The 18059-nt window shown below is 45.4% G+C and overlaps 1 protein-coding gene across 3 annotated transcripts in view; it reads left to right on the forward strand.

The window, feature by feature from the left end:
- The first annotated feature begins 632 nt into the window (after positions 1 to 632).
- The window catches only part of KCNS3 (potassium voltage-gated channel modifier subfamily S member 3), a 123426-nt gene continuing 105999 nt past the window's right edge, over positions 633 to 18059 (forward strand). Inside the window, exon 1 of one of the 3 annotated variants that reach the window (XR_012801212.1) lies at positions 633 to 822. The gene's annotated coding sequence lies outside the window, so the exon portion shown is untranslated. The remainder of the gene's footprint in view (positions 823 to 18059) is intronic. The other 2 variants (XM_075598416.1, XM_075598417.1) reach the window with 2 other exon arrangements.

Raw genomic sequence — 18059 nt, forward strand, 5'->3', positions numbered from 1 at the left:
AATTTTTTTGAGTGTGTGGAATCTTGCAGTACAGCGCGGCTGCTGAATGTGCGCCGACGCATGTACTCTGCCCTGAGTGACTGGGGGGCGGTGTTTGTGCGCACAGTGCACGCCGAGGCGTGCGCTGTGGCAGTCACTGGGACCGCAGCCTTAGAGTCCATATGGCGACGTTTCACACCGTCCTGGTCCTTCTTACCCCCCACTCTAGTGTTTTTTGTGGGTTTTTTTTTTACATCGTTTGCTTTATTTGCCTTGTGCATATTTCCATATCTTAAGGTGTGGTGCCAAAGAATAAATACCTCTTTCTTCTTTTTTTTAAATTAATATATACATTAAATCTACTGTATTCTCATTTTGCAGGGAGACTGCAATGCTACTGAATTTTGCACAGTAATCATTCAGATCCTGACTGAAGAGCTGTCTCAATTGCAAACTCATCTAAAGAGCCTATCTATTTAAATGATGTGCACATCCGTATTGCACATTATACCTTGTGCGCACACACAGTATATGCAGTGTTGCACATTGCTAGGGATCCCTGTAGCTACATCCCATCTGGAGAGGGACTCCCCGGCTGACATATGGCACAGGCTGCTGCTACTTACGAGACTCCTAGGTGAGCAGAATAAGGAAGTGCTGTATTCCCTTGTCAGGGCTGGAGGGGGCCGGACCATGAGTGGGGAGGTCCAATGATGGTCCTGCTCTGCTTGCCTGTGTTCCCTCCCCATGCAGCCTGTCTGCTCGGGAGGGACCCGTTGCGGCTGCAGAGCCTGGGACTCTGCACTGAGGCAGCGCAGGACCTCACAGAGCTCACTACACCAGGTATGTGCACATTGCTTCATACACTGTACAAGTGAACTAGACTCTTGAGCGTGGCAGGGACTGTTTGTGACTACTTATTACAGAAAGCACTGCTGAGCTAGAGCAGTATGAGTGTAAAGAACTATTTATCTACAGATTGATTGGATTTAGCACAGTAATCATTCAGAACCTGGGAAAGTGCTGGCTCAATTTCAAACTCATCTAAAGAGCCTATCTGTTTAATTGTGTATATCTGTATTGCATAATATATACACTGTATATATTTACATCTCTCTGTGTACATACATCTTTATATACACTCTTTATATACACATAAAGACAGACTTTGCACATGTGAGATAAATATTCTATCTACCTATCTGTCTGTCTGTCTGTGTGATATCTATATATACAGATACAGACGTGAGATTATATATATATATACACACACACACACACACACACACAGTATATGTGTACAAATAAAAAATAATCTATTCTGGTAGAAGCACTTGTTCAGCCTAATTTGACCGGCAGCATGCTAAATAAAAGACTCGTTCATCCTAAACTGTACCCAAACACAAATATGCCACCCTAATATGCCAACCTAACCTGAATATGCCAGCCTAGCCCTAACATGCCACCCTAACCCACATTGTCTAAATCCTGATTATCTGAAAGAAAATAGTGCCGGCTAAATGAGAGAGAGGGAGGAGGTTATAGAGCCGGCTGCCGGGTAAATAGACACTTTGCTATATGTTACATGTGCAAAGTCTGTGTGTGTATGTATATGTATGTATATACATATATATATATATATATACACAGCTCAACCCCCTTATAATGCTGTGCTTGGGGTCCAAAGAATCACATCGAGTTAAAAGTGGATCGCGTTAGAAATAATATACTATTGTATGTATTGTACAATAAAGTATTTAAGATACCAATACAGGCATACCCCGCTTTAAGGACACTCACTTTAAGTACACTCGCAAGTAAGGACATATCGCCCAATCGGCAAACGGCAGCTCGCGCATGCGCCTGTCAGCACATCCTGAACAGCAATACTGGCTCCCTACCTGTACCGAAGCTGTGCGCAAGCGGGGAGACTATAGAGCCTGTTACAAATGCATTATTTACATCAGTTATGCACGTATATGACGATTGCAGTACAGCACATGCATCGATAAGTGGAAAAAGGTAGCGCTTCACTTTAAGTACATTTTCGCTTTACATACTGTACATGCTCTGGATCCATTGCGTACGTTAATGCGGGGTATGCCTGTATTCGTGTTGTAAAGTATTCATAAATCCGAAAATTGGGAGCCACTCTTGCATCACGTGATAAGCGGATTTGCATGTAACGGATCGCGTTATAACGGGGTTGAGCTGTATATATATATATATATATATACACACATGTTAATATTACTATCTAGTTATATATCTTTGACCCCAAATTGTTCCGACCCAATATTGGATGGGAACTGTTTTGGGTCAAAGATGAGACACATTTCAACCACTGCTGTTAGACACATTTGTCTGCAAACCAGGGTTGAAAATGCAATCTTGTTTGCAGTTTAAAATATTCTTATTGTGCATAGTAACCACAGCACATTTTGGCATTTTTGCAGCCTCCTAAATTATGACAGCTTATTTTCATCCTCATTTTGCATTCATGTTGTTTGGCACTGTGATTACAAAGCCTTTTTTTTTTTTTTTTTACACCTGAAGATGAACCTGTGATAAGCTCTCAGGATGTTATCACATGGTTGCCACAAATTAAGCCATTTTAACCTCTTCACTGCCAGAGCGTGCTTCCAACATATTGCATTGAAGCTCTCCCCCCCATAGCAATGAAGGGGTAAGAATGGGAACTGAATTTATTTTAGTGAAGGATAAAGGAGAATGTTTGTTCATTTAGGGTTTGTAACCATAACTCTTTGTCTGCTAACACCTGCAGAGAAATACATGCTTATTTTGCACACCCCGGTCCCGAAGTAATTAAAGACAAAGTTACAGTTAACTGGAACACTTATTATTATTGCTGTTATTTCTGTACAGATTGCCTTCACTTTGACATTATTCACCCAGCTCACATTATGACATCACCCAATAGTTCTATTCGCATTGTTCAGCAGACAGCGGTACTGCGTGTAACTATTCTACGTATGTTCTTTCAGCAATCAAGCCGGCTTTTATTTAGAGAATGGAGAATTTTGCCAAACCTTACAGCTGACCCCTACTGCCACTTTCCCCCTAATCCCCTGAAAAGCAGCAATTAAAAAAACTCTACTGCTATGAAAGATGTGTTCTGTCTGGCTAGGTACAATAGTTAATCAGTCTTTGAGGAATTACAGGGGTTGTGTATCAAGGCGAATGTGGTGAGATGTACGGCATCAAAGGGAAAAGGCCTTTTCTCTTTGATACATATGTACGGTGCAGACCTTTTTTTTTTTTACCATAGAATTGCACCACTGTTGCCTTGATACATAAATGTTTTGGTGATGGCTTTGCATCCAGGAGGGGCCAGTGGTGCAATGTATTGCTGCTTCTCTGGCAAGAACTGGGTTAGAGATGAGCAAAGTTGCTTATGCTTTGCTTTAGCTTTCAAAAAAGTTTGCAAATTTGCTACAACGTTTGATAGAATTTTTAGTTACAAATGTTAGGAAGAAAAGGAGAAGTCAAATAAAATGTTGAATGTAATTGTCACATTTCCCCAGAGAAGAATAAGCCCCACTCTTTCCTCTCCCCCCACCCCTCTTTTCTCTCCTGCTCCCCATGTTCTCTCCCGCCTCCCCTCCCCCTCCTTTTCTCTCCTGTCTCCTCTTTCCACCTCACGGTCTTTTTGACCTTGGAAACTGTTTTTTTGTGACCCTTTGGTCTTTCCCGGGATACCATTCCTATTTTATTTTAATACCCAGGGAACACTTGTGCAGGTGTGTTATACTTTCAGTGTTTCTCTATGTCAATCCGAAATATGAGTTAGGGGTTGAAAGGTCCTCTAAATGGCATTCACATTCACATTTGGAAGTTGCCTCCTCCCTGAAGTCTGCCAGAGCTTTAATTCCCAGGATTTAAGGGATTACTTACAGATATAATCAATTATGCTTTTGAAAACCATAAACGTTCACAAAGATGGAAAGGTCAAAGCATCTTTGTAGTATTAATCCTTACTCTAACATTCATCCCTTGATTACTTCCTCTTCTCCGCTAATACTTTGGCACAGGGCCAGCAATGTTTGGGCCCGTTCCCTCAATGAAAAAAGAGGGTAGTGGTGGTCACTCGAATGCTAAAAAAACCATATGTATTCTGGTAGCCTACTAAAAACAGGTAAAATGAGTACTCCGTGAACCCAAACAATTGCATACAATAAACTGTAGCACTAAAAAAATCTAAAGGTATGCTCCCAAATAATTATTTATATGATACAGAGGGATGTATACAAAGACAAACGCATAACTTCGGAATTAACCTTCGTCAGGTATAGAAAACAAGGTGGAAAGGTCATAGCCTCTTTGTAGTTTTAATTCTTACAGTAGCATTCATGCCTTGATTACTTCCTCTTCTCAGCTAATGCTTTGGCACAGGGCCAGTAATTTGGGGGCGTGTTTTCCTTTGTCTATGATGGGCCCTTCTTCTTGTTGTTCGGCACCCCCTCCAAGCTCACTACGTCTCTCACATGCACACACTCTACATAAAGATAAATATGGAGACTGATTATCGTTTTACATGGTCCGTCCCAGGTAAAATCAAACTGACTTAAGGACAGGGGCATGTCTGGTATGTGAAAGTGTCCCTCTGATGTAGAGCTAAAGTGACCAATTACAATGGTCCACCATGTGTTATGTGGGTGCAAAAAAACCCCCAGAAAGACCTAGCAGGTTTGTCTAATAATTGTGACAACTAATTGCCACTTTATTATGCTTTACTGTATATTTTTTATGTTAAGGCTGAAAACATGACTCCTTTCCATGCCACTGAACATTACTTTAGCCTTGGTATCACATCAAAAACCTGTTGAAGAATGTGTATCCCCTCTTCTGGGGACTACTAATTAATGTGTGGGTTGCCTCCTGTGTGAGCCTGGGAGACAAATCCACTCAGTTACAATTATTGTATATGTACACAGTTATTTTTTATGTATTTTGAATAGCATCAGCTTATACGTTTGTTTGACTACTAATTAATGTAAGGGGTTAATTTTGGGGTGGCCTTAGGGTTCTTGGGGCCCTGGACAAGGGAGTCATTGAGGCACCCTAAGAGCAGTGTTTTTCAATAGGGGTTCCTAGGATCCCTTAGGTTCCCCGGGCATCCGTAAAGAGTTCCCTGCAAATTTAAAGTCATTCGAAAATAGTACCAATTACAGAAGAATTTACAATGCATCTGATCTCAGACACACTCTTAGAGAGTTTTGGGGTTCCTCGCATTGCATTTGATCTCAGACACGCTCTTTAGAGAGGGTTGAGATTCCTTACAATGTATCTGATCTCAGATATGCTATTTAGAGAGGGTTGGGTTCCACAGAATTTCAGATTGGGTTCCTTAACCAGATAAATGTTGGAAACCTGCCTTAGAGGTTTGAATTTGATGACCTATAGTATAAGCAACTTAGCAAATCTGGCATTGATGACCTATAGTATAAGCAACTCAGCAAATCTGGCGTTTCGGATTTAAATTTCACTGTACCCTGTCGATGAAGCGACAATGAAAGTATCATAATACATTCAGTATATTACAATTTAAATAATACATGTAACATTATATCAACACTGCACTCTAAAAGTTAAATAGTTATAAAAGATTTTGTTAGGTGTTAGTTAAAACCCATATTAACTTCTTCACCCAATAACACATCTGCAAAATGTGGTGGCCCGAACAGTGTGGGGCCCGGGGCAATTGCCCGGTTTGCCCTTACCTAAGGCGACTACCGGTTGAGATCACTCCGGTTTCTTCCTGCCCCATCATGTGATTTAAGATGACTTTGCAGAAGGGATTGCCACTCCCTTGTATGTCTTGTGACCAGTGATGTCATCATAGAGAGATAGAAGGGTACAGTATATATAACTCCACCCAATGTTCTAGAAAAAGTTTTCTCTAAGTTCTGGCAGAGGACCTCACTGTGAGTCCTGTAAATGTGCTAAGTGTATAGTTATGTATATTAAGCGTGTCCTGACCCTGTTTATTGTTTTCAGTTAAGGAATGTGTCCTACATAGTAAATACATATAGTAATGGCCCATGATTGTTCTCATGCTAGAAGAAGAGTTACAGCTGGAAGAGCATTTTCTTAGCAGGAATTCTCTGCGTAGTAACTCCGGGGGATAATCTGATCGGCCCCCCAGTATGGTCCTTTAAGAACTCCCAATCCTGATTTGCATGCACAAGGTTTGCAGTACACAGTAATGGGATACTGATCCCAGAGAGCAGAGTGTACTCCTAACAGGGCCCAATTGAGAAGGGGCATTATTGACGCTATGAAGGAGATTGCCAATCTAACCAATACTAAGGGAATGAGTACTATGGGTAGGGAAGGGAAAAGGGAAGGGGGGGAATGGGTTAGGAAAGGAAGACTCCCGCTTCAGCCTAATATGTGATATGTATTCACTGGGGTGCAATAGATATATTAGGCATAAATAATACAAAAAGAAAAAAAAACAGAAATCCTTTTTGAACGCACTCGCAGTGTAATATGATAGTTAAGTTGTATTCTTAAAACCCTTTAATGGTAATATTAAAATGTATTATTATAAGACTGGTAATAGTGAATCTGTGCCCAGTCTAAGTAAGCAACTCACTAATCATAAACATACAAAAAGATAAAGAGTGGCAGTGTAGATAGTTGCTGACCCTTGGTGTACTATATATATATATATTTATATATATATATATATATATGTACTTCTTCAATGAAAAATAGGATTAATCCTTTGAATTATAAGGTATATAGAGCTAGTGATATACACCTTGCTAGATCCATACACAATCATTGATAGAGTTAAGTACATTTTTCTCAAAAACTCTGGGGTGAACAATGCAACCCAGAGCACTAAATCACCACTAAGCGATAAACCAATGTGGGAACAGGCAAAAACTATTAAAAGAACTGCATAAAACACATACAGAGCGCAGCAACAGCCTAAATATTTTGCAGCTGTGGAGTCATGTAATGACCAGTTATTCAGCCATAGATTTATGCTGCTTGCCGGCAAATCGCTGCATCATTCTGCAATTGAGAGTCCAAAAAATGCAAGTGGAATATTTAGATGGCAAACTAGTTTGCAGTGAGCTGTATATAACTGATCTAATCCGGACATTTAGGGTCAATCAACACTAGCAACGTGCATTTGCACACAGGCACACGTAATGTGTGTTTAAGCCTAGAGGTGCGGTTCTGCGTCCGCATCAAGTTATAGCCTCGTTGGAGTGAGGGAAACTGCTGCTGTGTCTCTTTTGTCCAGAATGATCATAAGATTACCAGTTATTCAGCCTTAGATATAAAATGCAAAAACATTTTCTCAATGCAGAGTTATCTCAGTAGTCATTAACAGGTTAAATACTGTGAAAGATAAATCAGAGTGGGGATGCATACCCCCGTGATGGCTTGCTACAAGGATAATATGGTATACATACAGGGCATATCAATTGTCTACTCAGGTAAGTATAAATGGTAAATGCTTAAACCATAGTCAGAGACTAATAAGATAGATATATATTTTACAGTTACAAGCACAATTGTATCTTATGCAGTGCTCACTGTCCTTAAAACAAGTATCCAATTTCCCCCACATCACAGATTATGCTACTTGCCAACCAAACCACAATGGCATTCTATGACTGTGTAGCCAAATAGTGTAGTGGAAACACTTAACTGGCACATTCATTTGTGGTGAATTATATGTAAGTGATCTAATTCAAATAGTTTGAGTCAATCAGCGCAAAAATGCACAGTTGTAAACAGGCACACTCAATGTGTGTTTAAACCTGGAGGCGTGGTTCAAAGCCTGCATCAAGTTAGAGCCTCATTGAATTGAACAGAGCTACTAATGTATCTCTTCTGTCCGGTATGCTACAAATCAGCCCTTCCGCATCATGACGTCATGACGTCCTTACCACCTGACGTACGTTTCGCGTTTCTACGCTTTTTCGAGTGTTCACAATCTAAAGTTCGACATCTAAATATTCCACTTGCATTTTTTGGACTCTCAATTGCAGAATGATGCAGCGATTTGCCGGCAAGCAGCATAAATCTATGGCTGAATAACTGGTCATTACATGACTCCACAGCTGCAAAATATTTGTCTGTGGCTACGCTCTGTATGTGTTTTATGCAGTTCTTTTAATAGTTTTTGTCTGTTCCCTCATTGGTTTATCGCCTAGTGGTGATTTAGTGTTCTGGGTTGCATTGTTCACCCCAGAGTTTTTGAGAAAAATGCACTAAACTCTATCAATGATTGTGTATGGATCTAGCAAGGTGTATATCACTAGCTCTATATACCTTATAATTCAAAGGATTATTCCAATTTTCCATTAAAGTACATATATATATATAGTACACCAAGGGTCAGCAACTATCTACACTGCCACTCTTTATCTTATTGTATGTGTTTATGATTAGTGAGTTGCTTACTAAGACTGGTCACGGATTCACTATTACCAGCCTTATAATAATACATTTTAATTTTACCATTAAAGGGTTTTAAGAATACAACTTATCATACTACACTGCGAGTGCGTTCAAAGGGGATTTCTTTTTTTCCTTCATTTCTTTTTGTATTATCAATACTAAAGGAAACAAGCATAAGTACCTCCCCAGTGTAGGAGTGAGAGCTACCAAGGGAAGAAGCACAGAGAAACGTGATGATTTGCCACCAGGTAAAGAGGCAATCCAAGTGGGCGATTTTTTATTTTTTGTAATTTTTTATAATTTTGTTATATAGGATTGAAGCAGGGGGTCTCCAGAGTAGATGTTGAATAAAGCTCTCTTTGTACTATAAAAGTTCCTGGTGCCTATCTTTATTCTAGTTATTGCATATCCACACCCAGCCTGCACTGATCCAGCACCCTGACAAGGTATGAGAGACTGAGCGCTGCCAAGTATATAGTCAATTCGATGTAAACCCCTTTAGAGCCAGGAGTGTTACAAATGTCATTTTCCATTTCAGAGTAAATTAATAAGGGCTATTTGCCCTTTTGCCACTAGAAGAAGATTTGTGCGCTCTCGTCTGGTAGATAACAGGTTAAAGAAAACAACACAGCCATTGGGATAAACCGCTTTCACTTGCAACTGAGGCCCAACGTGTTGTACAGTGAAGAGCTGCGGCAGCACTTTGTGTATAAACGACTTTTCCTCATTCCCCCTCCATACATTCCTTGCTGTAAATATGGGGCAGATGCTAAATTCCGGAGGATATTAGGCTTGGTGAGGGAGAACACGTGTATTCTCTTGTATACGTTGGTGTAGGATAGGTGATAAGGACTGTTGATTACATTTTGGGTGTGTATCATTTTTTTCTTGACCCATTTATTTGTCTTCTTTGCCAGTCTTTCTTTAAGTATTTTAAGCTATTTTGCTTTTTTGTCTGTCCCTGGGTTTGATTTTAGTGACTAAGAGCCCGTCCTTTCCACGGTGGTGTCAGTGTGTCCTGCAATCCATTCTGTCCTGTGTTCTGCTGTCTGCAAATATTTGTGTTTCCTTAACCTGATGTATAGTTTGCTGAAGGTGCAGCTTTGTTATTGATCATTCTCTAGTTCTCTTTAGCACTGCAGAAAGCAGTCTTACTGTATGTCTCACAAGCTCACAACCTGGTCCTACCAAATGATCTTGGAATGTTTCCTGGCAGGAGCATATTCTGAACCAAATAAACTAGCTACAAAAATGTGCGCCTGAGGAAGGGTTAATTCTGTACCCCAAAACATTGTGCCACTACGTGTCTCTTTTGAGTACAAATAAATTAGTCTGAGGATTCTATGAACACTATGGGGCTTATTCTAGTAGATTCAACTTTGTCATTGTCTAATCGCACATTTTCGCACGTTCAGGACCCACGGTATGAAATGTGTGAAATAACAGTATTCTCTATTGCAAATCGCATTTTCTAAACGGCATGTAAAAAAAGTGACAAACCGCCCGATTTTGTACCAAAGGTGTGATTTCCCTCCATAGCGAAGAGGAGGACATCTGACACTGGTACCCTTTCATGACAAGGGTCTTTAAACTGATTGCTCTCAAGGATAAACTTTAAGATGTGAGACTCATTTAAATATACTTCGTGTAGACATTAGCATATGTCCCATGGTACCTCAGTTATGTTCATCTTTCAGCACAGGCATCTCTCCCTAACTTATTTGGAGGGAGGTTAGGAAGTTCTCCTAGATAATATTCAATCCCCTAAATAAAGTCTCCTGGCAAGAAAAGGCATCACAATAATATAGGTTTTCTTTCTACGATAACTTTGGTTCCAGTTTGCCCCGGTTTTCCAGCAAGGACACAAATCCATAACCCCATTAAAACGAGGCAAATAGTTTTCATATAGTGTAGCTAATAGAGCAGGACGCATTTTTCGTCAAAGATCAAACTCGCTGTGAAATTTGCGTTTTCGCGCATGGATAAAAGTTTGTGATTTCGGTAAAAAAAAAAGTTCAGTTTGCCTATCTTTAAAAAAAAAAATTGAGAGACCCAGAGAGACACTTCTTCACTAGGGAGAGAAAAGATTTACTGCTACTGGTTCAGCACATAGGCTTGCTCTATAGTAGATGCGGGTGCGCATGTGCGTGCGCACCTGTGAGAATGCACGTGCACGTGACGCACACTTTTTGTGTGTGTAACGGTATTTCTGGCCCGGCCTGACCCACCCAATCTCACATTGGCCCCTGTGGTCTAACCGGACCCCATTACAGTGTGGATATGTCATATGGTGCACCTGCTGGCTACAGGACTCCTGAGTCTCCCTCATGATGGTATGTGGGGAGAACCCGTCAGACAGGCAGCTGAGGTAGTGTGCTGAGTCTCACCTAGTTCCAGTGCAGCGCCTCCACCTCACCAGGGTCCCTGCGTCCGCAAGGGGATGATCCTGGCGAGGAACTCCTCCGTGGTGCTCCTCTCTGTACACTCATTCTTGATAGATACACGAGAGGGTTTCTGGCTGAACTCATCTTTATTGACACGGTGGGGCAACTGCCCTCCACAAGGAGTATCTTCAGCCGCTCATCTCGCCAGTGCTCCCTTTAGTTAGGTATGTCACCCAGATCAGGGATTCACTATTCCCGCAGGAATCACTGTCCTGTGCCAGGTCCCTGGACACAGCCTCCCATGGAGTTACTATAACATAACTGACACTCTAATAGAACTTGAACTCCTTCCTCAGCTCTGACAAGAGCTGGAACTCCTTCCTCTGCAGAACAACTACTAAGACAGCAACTAACTTTGCAACACAGTGCTGTGCCTTATGTAAGCTTCTGAGGCTGACACATCTCTGACATCACTAACCATGGAGTCAGAGCATGTGACCAGTCCCAGCCATACACAGAGCACCCCACCAGGGTGTGAGGGGAAACCTCCATAATTACTGCTGGCATGCCCACACTTACCAGGCCTTACTGCCAACAGGAGAGATGACTGTAGGCATTTTACATGACCGCTACATTCTCCCCCTGGTGAATCCCATCGTCCTCGCTGGGACCTAAATTTGTATACCTCTTTCCAGGAAGCACTGTAACGGAAAACATAATTAACATCACACAAATTTCCTCATAATACAGTACATATGAATACAGTCATCCGCCAAGCCCGCCCCGACCAGCAGCCACGAACCCGCGTAATGTCTCAGTACCCCCTTAATAATAGTGATCTGGGTCAGGTTTCCTCACTTCCCGGTTACCCATATCCAGGACCGTAACATAATAATGCCTAGGTGATCCTCTCTCTGGCACATAGGTCACCCTATGTTTGTGAACATTTCTCCCTATGCTCCACACTCGCATCAGGGTGTCTATTCTTTCTTCCGCCTTTTTACCTACAATGTCGCTCCCCCTATTGGCTAAATACAGCTCTATAGTTTCTTGGAGCCACGTTTCCCTATTGTCCTCAATTTCATCCATCAGGGGCTCCGGAACATAGGGATACTCCAACCCATGGGATTTTTTATATTTGACTATTATAGCCCTCTCCGCCCTACTGACCCTGGTCAGATCAGCATTACCTGCCCTCCCAGGTAACACCCATGATAGGGGCTCATCAGGATCTACTGGGTCTGATAGTGTGTCGGGACCCATGGGCGCTATGTCTCTACGCTCCAGCTGGAACCACCTCTCCTGTAATTCCCTGTCCCTCTGCTCGGGTGTAAACTCTCCCTCTCTCCACCAGAAATCTACCACGTCCTCCCGCCGGATGAGGAACCGAGTACGGTCCATCCATGCGGAGTACCCCTCAAATAGTGGGGCCCACCACCTGGTCTCCTTAAAGGGATTAGGCCCTGGTTCCCGGTCGTCATCAAACGAAAATACCCCTGACGACCTTGTGGATCGCGAGTTAAACCACCTCGAGGACCCCGGAGCCTTTACTGCCGGTTGGGGTGCTGTATCCGCCACCCTCAATTCTCCTCCTCCCCTTGAATCACCTTCCGTAGCTCCACTGAGCTGCCTCTCCCCAGTCCGTTTTTCCTCCCCCCCCAAAGGTATGTCCACAAGTTCCAAGCTGGGCGGTGAACCCGGTGACCGTGTGATAGGGGTAGGGGCATTAGCTAGGGCATGGGGTTGGGTATAGGGGCATGGGGCGGGACCCCACGGGGTTACGACCCGCTCCTGGCTGTCCGTAGACTGGTCCAAGGATGATGTCTCACCCTCCTCAGTCCTGACACCGTCTCTCCATTTTCTGGGCAATACGAGCGGTCGGGGGCCTTCCCCCAATCGCCGAAGCGTCGCTGCTTCCCCTTCCTGGGTTCCGCCGTCGCCACCGGAAGTGACGTCCTCCCCGGAACCGGAAGCGTCGCCATCTCGCGTTGGACCCCCATGTGGGATCTCTTCTTCCACGACGACATCCGGTTGCTCCGCCGTCGCCACCGGAAGTGATGCCGTTCCTCCACGTGCGCGTTGGGCCTGGCGCGGCCCTTCCAGCGCTTCGCCGTCTGTTGTGACCAGGTAAGAGATAGGGCTTTTTGGCTTACCCATCCGCAGGGGTGTAGGCGTCTCTCTCCCATCTCCGCCAGGTCCTGGGATGGCGGGACTCCGTCGGTCGGATCGCCGATCTGCGGGGGACGTCCGGTCACTCACCCCACGGGGCGTCGTTCTCCCCGTCTGTCTTTTCCGCTCCGTTCTTGCTACCGCCAGCTCACGGAGGTCCTCATCAGAGTAGTCCCCTCGCCCCGACCTAGGGGTCTCGGGGCGGGGTGAAAGTCTCTTTGCCCCTGTCGCGGGGTTTAATCCAGCCGCCTCAATGGCCAGTGACCCAGCCGACTTGACCGGCTCCAGTCCCCTGTCTCCGGGACTCGCGCGGTTGATCCACAGCGCACCCGGGGACTCAGCAGAGCGCCGTGTCACATCCACCGGGGGGTCAGCAGGCTGTATTGGAACGAATGTGAGCATAGGCCACAGATACAAAGTCCCGCAATGAGGGCAACGTGCCATCGTATTCACTGTACCTCCGGGCAGCCCGCATTGTAGGCAGAGCCCGACTACCGTCTCTGTATTGGCCACCCTCACCACCAGCACCCCGCCGGGCACTGAGTAGGGCTGGGTGGAGACCATAGTGCCCACAGTGGAGGAACAGGCCATTCTTGGTACAGGAGTCACTTCCTGTACAGGTCTCTCCTTCTCTGTGGTTCCTCGCAGCTGACTGGTGGAAGTTGCTGGATCCGCCACTCCCTGCTTCGGCTCCTCCCTTCTCTGACAGAGTTGGAACCCGCCCCCAGGGGTTGCAATAATGGGCGGGTCCCACAGGGGAATATCATGCCCCTTAATTAAGGCCGCACCTCTCTCAGTCCTGGTGGGCGCGGTCTGCGTTTTCGCGCCAATTTCCTCCCCAGAGCTGGAGTCCTTTCCCGCGGCTAGTTCCCGCCTTCTCCTTGCAGCAGCTTTTTGCACAAGGTACCTTTGCTTGCCAATCACCTCCACGGCCGGAACTACTTTTTGTAGTGGCGCCGTCTGGATATCAGTCCCTGGGCCCAGTGGGTGCATTCCCACAGGCCATAATTGAAAGTCACTCCCCCTGGTAGAAATCAGGGGAGGGTCCCATAAACTCAACGGTTGACTCAGCACAGGGGCTGAATTAGTCACTGTCCATTCCGGCGCAGCCATAGCTTTCGCGCCATGCCCCCCTTCAGGGCGGGGCTCTGCTGTTCGCGCCATTCCCGGCCAGCTCTGTGCAAGTCCAGCAGCCGCCATTTTTTCTGTAACTGTCCCATGCGGTTTCCCTAGCAAGCGGGAACCGCCATTTTGGTTGACTTTTGAGCCCAAAAAGTCCATTCGTTCGCTCTCCTCACGGGGTTCTCCCCCAATTATAACAATTTCTTCACACTCTTCAAGGGTGGCCCCTCGCTGTCCCATACAGGATAAAAACGGGGCAGCCATAGCCTTCGCTCCGCTCCAGAGCAGCCTGGTCAATGACAACTCGGCGACAGTCTGCTCTTCAGTGGGTTGCACGCCACGGGTGCCCTCCCCATCAGCCTCTGTCCGCCATTTTACGTTCTCCGCGCCACGCGGATCCTCCACTCTCTCATAACAGTTGTCGTACATGAGGCTCCACTCTGCGGGGCAGCCACCACACCGGTACAATAAAGATTAGCTCAGATGCACCACCACATGTGTACCTTATCTAGGTGTGACTCAGTGTTGCACTACCTCAGGCTAGGCTCACTCTCTCAGTGTCTGCTGTGACTCCTTCCTCCCAGTCTGTGCTCCCTACGGTGAGTGTCTGGAATGGCTAGGTACTCTGGCTGGCTCTGCCATGCAGTACTTGGGGCGTCTACCTGTCTTGGTCAGCCTAGCGCAGACCCTCTCCAGGACTCCTGACCAAGTTAACAGGCTGTCCCTTCTGGCATCCTACCAACTAGCACTGCCTCAAGGTGACTCGGTCAGCTATAGCCCGCTCCAGACCCCTCACTCCCTTCAGGCCCCTAGGTTGTCCCTGCGAACTGACAATATCCCGTCAGCCCCCTGACCACCCCTAGGTCCGTCCCTACGCAGCACAAAGTGGCAGCAGACACTTCTCCCTGTTTCCAAGTGACCTAGCTAAAAGCCTGTCCTGATGACAGATCTGATCTCAGCAGCTCGCCTCCAAATGTAACGGTATTTCTGGCCCGGCCTGACCCACCCAATCTCACATTGGCCCCTGTGGTCTAACCGGACCCCATTACAGTGTGGATATGTCATATGGTGCACCTGCTGGCTACAGGACTCCTGAGTCTCCCTCATGATGGTATGTGGGGAGAACCCGTCAGACAGGCAGCTGAGGTAGTGTGCTGAGTCTCACCTAGTTCCAGTGCAGCGCCTCCACCTCACCAGGGTCCCTGCGTCCGCAAGGGGATGATCCTGGCGAAGAACTCCTCCGTGGTGCTCCTCTCTGTACACTCATTCTTGATAGATACACGAGAGGGTTTCTGGCTGAACTCATCTTTATTGACACGGTGGGGCAACTGCCCTCCACAAGGAGTATCTTCAGCCGCTCATCTCGCCAGTGCTCCCTTTAGTTAGGTATGTCACCCAGATCAGGGATTCACTATTCCCGCAGGAATCACTGTCCTGTGCCAGGTCCCTGGACACAGCCTCCCATGGAGTTACTATAACATAACTGACACTCTAATAGAACTTGAACTCCTTCCTCAGCTCTGACAAGAGCTGGAACTCCTTCCTCTGCAGAACAACTACTAAGACAGCAACTAACTTTGCAACACAGTGCTGTGCCTTATGTAAGCTTCTGAGGCTGACACATCTCTGACATCACTAACCATGGAGTCAGAGCATGTGACCAGTCCCAGCCATACACAGAGCACCCCACCAGGGTGTGAGGGGAAACCTCCATAATTACTGCTGGCATGCCCACACTTACCAGGCCTTACTGCCAACAGGAGAGATGACTGTAGGCATTTTACATGACCGCTACATGTGTATGGTGGTCCGTGCTGCCGGGAGCGACAGGTTTGCAGTGGTCTGTGTGTTTGTATATGTGTATATGTGTGTGTGTGTGTGTGTGTGTGTGTGTGTGTGTGTGTGTGTGTATATATATATGTGTGTGGATGTGGATGTGGATGTGTAATTTATTATATATTTTTAAAATTAAAAAAAAAAGACACGTTGGTAATAAGAATAAAATATTTATTAACATTGTGCATACACACACACATACATACATATACATACATACTATACATTACAGTGGCAGTAGTGGCGCGAATACTTACTTTTTGAGTCTTCCCCGCTATCGCCCGGCTCCACGCTCACGGCGCAGCAAGCGCACCCACTATATTACGGGCCTTAGTCTGATAATCTTGATAGTATATTTTTCTGTGTGGTGCTTGGTATTTCCCTTTGGTGGGAAGGGTGTTCGCTTTATGACTATATGTTTTTAGAATTTTATTAAGTATGTCCCTGTTTTTTTTTGCTGATATATCAATACCTTGTATTTTTCATATTTTTTGCACTTGACCTTGAGTGCCCCCATTTTGGGGAGTTCCTGGGATTCCTGTCTTTGGGAGCTTATTTCTACCTTGTTTGAGTCATCACTTCTTCCCTAGAATCCCAAGTGCTATATATACTGTATATACCACCCCAAACACACCTTTATACAACACATGTAAAGACACCTAGTCACAAAAAGCACACGTACCGTACCTGAGATAATGCTAATTTAGGAATGCAAATGATTTAAATTAGCATATGTCCCAGGTATCTCAGGTATGCTTTTTGTTGAGCACCGATGTCTCTCCACGTGTTGTATAAAGGTGTTTTTTTTTCGGGTGGTATATGTAGCACTTACGACTCTAGTAAAGAAGAGCCTAAAACGTCTGGGTGAAATTGACAAATCAAAATGTAATTTCAAACAAAATTGTCATATTTCCTCGAAGCATAATATGCTCTCTCTCTGCCTCTGTCACCTCCCCTCCCTCCAATACCTCAGCCCCATGGAGAACCTTATAAAGTTTGGTGGATTTCTGGAAACAAAATAGAAAAGTTTGCCCCTCTCTAGCAGCTAATAACCTTATTTGACTATTTATAGGGTTACTATTTAAATGTGTCCCACCTGCAAAACTAGGGGAAAAGGGGTGCATAAGGAACACCAGATTTATCAAGGAAAAAAGCCCCACTGATATAGGGTGACCAGATGTCCTGGTTTAGCCGGGACAGTCCCACTTTTTCAAGGGTTGTCCCGGTTGCCCGACATTTTTTAAAATGCCCCGTTTTTTTTTATTGTCCCGGTTTTGAACATCAGATAAGGGGGGCAGCAGAGAACGGAGGATGCTGGCAGGGAGGAGAGCAGAAAGTGAACGAAGGCCGGGTCTGACTGCAGCTGCTGAGGAGAGTGGGGGCGGGGTTAGCTTCAGCAGAGTCCCGAGCAGTAAGACCCGGAAGTGAGTTAGTGAGAACTTCCAGTGTCTTCTGCCAGGGTCCAAGATGTCTTCCCCTCACCCCATACTCCACAATGACAGATAGGGACCAGAATGGGGAGAGAGAGACACACACAGAATAGGGAGACAGACACAGAAGGTGTATGAGAGAAAGAGAGAGAGAGAGAGAGAGAGAGAGAGAGAGAGAGAGAGAGAGAGAGAGAGAGAGAGAGAGAGAGAGAATTTGTGTGAGAGAGATAGACAGAGCATGGAGAGAGAGACAGAATGGGAAGGGGGGGCAGAGAATGGGGGGATGGGGGCTTGAGAGAATGGAGGGATGGGGGGTTGAGAGAATGGAGGGATGGGGGGTGGTTGAGAGAATGGAGGGATGGGGGTTTGAGAGAATGGCAGATTGGGGAGGGTTGAGAGAATGGAGCGATGAGGGGGAGAGAAAGAATGGAGTGATGGGGGTAGAGAGAGGGAGAATGGAGCAATGGGGGAGAGAGAGAATGGAGCGATGGGGGGGAGAGAGAGAATGGAGCGATGGGGGAAAGAGAGAATGGAGCGATGGGGGAAAGAGAGAATGGAGGGATAGGGGGGATAGAGAGAATGGAGCAAAGGGGGGGGGGAAGAGAGAATGGAGCGATGTGGGTAGAGAGAGAGAGAATGGAGCAATGGGGGAGAGAGAGCAAATGGAGCGATGGGGTGAGAGAATGGAGGG

Source organism: Ascaphus truei, chromosome 4 (genome assembly GCF_040206685.1).
Source record: "Ascaphus truei isolate aAscTru1 chromosome 4, aAscTru1.hap1, whole genome shotgun sequence".
Classification (NCBI taxonomy): Eukaryota; Metazoa; Chordata; class Amphibia; order Anura; family Ascaphidae; genus Ascaphus; species Ascaphus truei.